General features: G+C 38.4%; 1 protein-coding gene and 6 non-coding genes across 7 annotated transcripts in view; all 7 read left to right on the plus strand.

Moving 5' to 3' along the window:
* Positions 1–3,971, plus strand: part of LOC101857730 (60S ribosomal protein L13a) — a gene marked incomplete in the record, with an annotated part of 40,056 nt that overhangs the window by 30,986 nt on the left and 5,099 nt on the right.
* On the plus strand, positions 573–652 carry LOC118477996. Its single transcript, XR_004858736.1, has one exon. It is a non-coding gene; the product is annotated as a small nucleolar RNA Z195/SNORD33/SNORD32 family (small nucleolar RNA).
* LOC118477994 lies at positions 1,032–1,111 on the plus strand. The gene has a single exon (XR_004858734.1). It is a non-coding gene; the product is annotated as a small nucleolar RNA Z195/SNORD33/SNORD32 family (small nucleolar RNA).
* On the plus strand, positions 2,409–2,489 carry LOC118478002. Its single transcript, XR_004858742.1, has one exon. It is a non-coding gene; the product is annotated as a small nucleolar RNA Z195/SNORD33/SNORD32 family (small nucleolar RNA).
* On the plus strand, positions 2,853–2,926 carry LOC118477999. Its single transcript, XR_004858739.1, has one exon. It is a non-coding gene; the product is annotated as a small nucleolar RNA SNORD34 (small nucleolar RNA).
* LOC118478003 lies at positions 3,248–3,328 on the plus strand. The gene has a single exon (XR_004858743.1). It is a non-coding gene; the product is annotated as a small nucleolar RNA Z195/SNORD33/SNORD32 family (small nucleolar RNA).
* Positions 3,690–3,763, plus strand: LOC118477997. Its single transcript, XR_004858737.1, has one exon. It is a non-coding gene; the product is annotated as a small nucleolar RNA SNORD34 (small nucleolar RNA).

Genomic DNA, 3,971 nt, shown 5'->3' on the forward strand with positions numbered 1-3,971 from the left:
AACTCATGTCACGCTCATAACTGTGCCTGATCTACAACAGGGAACTGCTGCTTTATCTTTCCTGATCCTTACTATTGTCATTTCCTCTACTTTTGTATGTTTGTCACTCTTGTGACCTGCTATTTCCGGGGTGCCTTTATAGTCGAAGCAGACCTTGTGCTGTTGAAGCTAGAGAGGTGAGCAGTGTAAGTCTGATTCCCTGTAAAGACTTCTCTGTTGGCGCTCATATGACCTTATGCAGTTGCGAGCGCTGTAAAACCCTCTACTATTTTTATTTTTTTTAAACTCTTACTAAAACTAAAATATTTTGTGGATTTATTAATGGAAAGTTACTAGTAGTTTTCAGCTAATATGTCTATAAGATAAAATCTGTATTTAAGTTTGGGAGGTTAAAATCAATGAACAAAACATCAGATTAATACCATCATTACTTTCTTACAAGTAACCCAATTCTGAATCTATTCCATTTTAAGGGTCTGTCTCTAATTGTAGAGACAAAAGGGGGGCTTGTTTTGAGCAACTTGGGTTGCACTGTTATAAAAGAGACAGCCAATGGGAAGACCAATTCGCATGGTGCCTGTGATGATTGTATTCCCAGCGTTTTGACAACTTTGTGAAAAAGTATCATACATGCACTACCATCTGAGGCAAATTACTAGGGCGCCTGTTAAGTGGGGAGAGAATTTGCTGATTTGTACATTATGTCTGTAGTATATATAATATATTTCACTTGAAATGCTGACATTGAAAATTGGATTGATCTTTGGGGGGGGGTAAATTATCCCATTCCTGGCAGCTTTTGTTATGTGTTGTTTGAAAACTACTGTAATTGGTTCCTACCCTTTGCTCATTTTAAATTGTTTGTATACTAGGGTGGATATTCAAATGTTTTCATCTTTTCCAAAAGCAAGGAGACTTTTTCTGCTTGTGCCACTAATGAAGGTCCTCATCTAATTAAGAATGCATTTATATAGAGAAAGGTCAACCGTTTAATAGCAATGCAGGTGGTTGGAGGAGGAAGGAAGGGGGGTGTTGCCTGTGATGATTGTATTCCCAGCGTTTTGACAACTTTGTGAAAAAGTATCATACATGCACTACCATCTGAGGCAAATGACTCAAATATATGCCATCTGGTAATCTTCTTTGTAGCCCTTGAAAATGAGATTTAATATTTTGCAAAGAAATTTTCTTAAATTTGAAGTTCGGTCCTTCTTTTTTTTGTGTGTGTGTTGGCCAATATATTGTTTTATACAAATTCTCTGTTGATGGTTAGCTTGTGCTATGCAGTGGTTTGTTCCTTTTTTTTTCCTATCAAATATCTTCATCCTTATTTCTCCTCCCTTTCTTTGTATGTTGCTCTCTTATCTTGGCACTTATATGACCTTATTGTGTTGCAAATTCCCTGAAACTAAAAATTAAAATCCCTGGTATGTTTCATGACCTTTGTGTTAATATTAAATCTGTGAGAAGGAATGGATACTTTTGCCTTGTGTAAATTACGTTTAAATTAGATTATCCCAATTCACCTTGCGTTGCTGCGGCAGTGCACTTGTGTCCACCTGGCTTGCTGCAAGCCATGGGAAAAAATCGGTCTGAACTCGACGCACTAACCTTAGACACGCATTGTGCCCAACCTATTAGGATATCAATATGAGATTTCGCTTAGATTTTACTTAAAATGTTCTTTTAATTTTATTAGAGAGAAAGAGGTAGGAAAGAGCAGAGTAAACAATATATATTAACAATAATATTCTTCGTCCGACTGCAACTCATCGGCACTCGATTTAGCCATAGGAACTTGTATATTAAATCTGTGGTCTAAATCTAGCTCTTCTTGGAAGTTTTCAAGGCACTAAAATCAATCCGATCGTCATGTTTTTCTAGATTTACGTCTACTTTCACTTTCTTTGCTGTTTATGCCTAAAACGAAACTAAAAACATGGTTCATGTATTTTAAAAAACACAAAAATAGCCGTGGCACTGTTGTTGGGGGGGGGGAGGGGGTTGTGTTATTCTTCTCTTCCATGAAGATTTCGGTGCTCGTTTTCTTGCCTTGGTTTGCAGTGACAAAACAGCAAAACTAACTCGTACTTCGCGAAAAACTGGATCAGGACAAGCTTACAAATGTTTTTACAAGCGACCTATTATTTTCAATAGAAACCTGGACAAGTGGTTTGGGCTCGATTTTTGAGGACTGGTATTGTACTACGACTGGCACTGTACTACGACTGGCACAAGCTCGATCGACAGAAGCTCACAGCAGCTACGAAACATGGGTTTTATTCTAGGTTAGCTTACAGTAATTGGTAGAGGTAGATAGTTTCTTTGAAAGGAGACTTGAGTTGGGGGGGGCGGGGTCCCAATTCTCTGTGGGTTTCATTTTTTAAGTCTTATTTCTTTCGGGGGTGTTTGCCTGTGATGATTGTATTCCCAGCGTTTTGACAACTTTTGTGAAAAAGTATTATACATGCACTACCATCTGAGGCAAATTCGTAGGTGATTGGCGGGTGCCCTGGTGAGGTTTGCTTCTTCTTTCCTATGAAACGTCTATGGTCTTTATCTCCCCTTCGTCTTTTTCATGTTTGTTACTCATTCTCTTGTAACACCTCTAATCTTCTGGCGCTTGTCTGACCGTATGCAGTTGCGGGCGTCGTAAAACCTCTACTAAAACTAAAACATGGGGCAAATTCTGGTGCTTATAAATTGTACAGTACTACAGAAGCGCACAGCAGCTACGAATATACTCGTAGCTTGGGTGCAATCGGTTAATCTTTTTTTCCCAGGTTAGGGTTGGATCATATCGCAGCTTTATGTCGCACCATTGTAGAGAGAGGGCATGAACTTGATCTGTGGTTGTTCTATGATGATTATTTTTTTTACCTACATTGTCTGATATCTGTGATAGATACATACCACTGAGGAGAACCACAATGAAGTAGTTTTGATATTATAATTAATTTTTCAATCAAGTGTTAAGCTGTTTGTACCAGAAAACAAATTCTACTTCACATCTATAGGACGTTATTTTATTTTTAAAAAATTTTTTTGAAACGTGTTTTATTCTAGGTTAGCTTGCACAAGCTCGATCGACAGAAGCTCACAGCAGCTACGAAACATGTGTTTTATTCTAGGTTAGCTTGCAGTAATTGGTAGAGGTAGTTTCTTTAAAAGGAGACTTGAGTTGGGGGGGGCGGGGTCCCAATTCTCTGTGGGTTTCATTTTTTAAGTCTTATTTCTTTCGGGGGTGTTTGCCTGTGATGATTGTATTCCCAGCGTTTTGACAACTTTTGTGAAAAAGTATTATACATGCACTACCATCTGAGGCAAATTTGTAGGTGATTGGCGGGTGCCCTGGTAAGGTTTGCTTCTTCTTTCCTATGAAACGTCTATGGTCCTTATCTCCCCTTCGTCTTTTTCATGTTTGTTACTCATTCTCCTAACACCTCTAATCTTCTGGCGCTCGTCTGACCTTATGCAGTTGCGAGCGTCGTAAAACCTCTACTAAAACTAAAACATGAGGCAAATTCTGGTGCTTATAAATTGTATAGTACTACAGAAGCGCACAGCAGCTCCGAATATACTCGTAACTTGGGTGCAATCGGTTAATCTTTTTTTCCCATGTTAGGGTTGGATCATATCGCAGCTTTATGTGGCACCATTGTAGAGAGAGGGCATGAACTTGATCTGTGGTTGTTCTATGATGATTACTTTTTTTACCTACATTGTCTGATATCTGTGATAGATACATACCACTGAGAACCACAATGAAGTAGTTTTGATATTATAATTAATTTTTTAATCAAGTGTTTAGCTGTTTGTACCAGAAAACAAATTCTACTTCACATCTATAGGACGTTGTTTTTTTTCTAGGTTAGCTTACAGTAATTGGTAGAGGTAGTTTCTTTAAAAGGAGACTTTTGTGTTGTTGGTTTTTTTTTGGGGGGGGGGGGAATTAGGGGGGGGTTTTTTCC

This window comes from Aplysia californica, unplaced genomic scaffold, assembly GCF_000002075.1.
Source record: "Aplysia californica isolate F4 #8 unplaced genomic scaffold, AplCal3.0 scaffold00325, whole genome shotgun sequence".
Lineage (NCBI taxonomy): Eukaryota > Metazoa > Mollusca > Gastropoda > Aplysiida > Aplysiidae > Aplysia > Aplysia californica.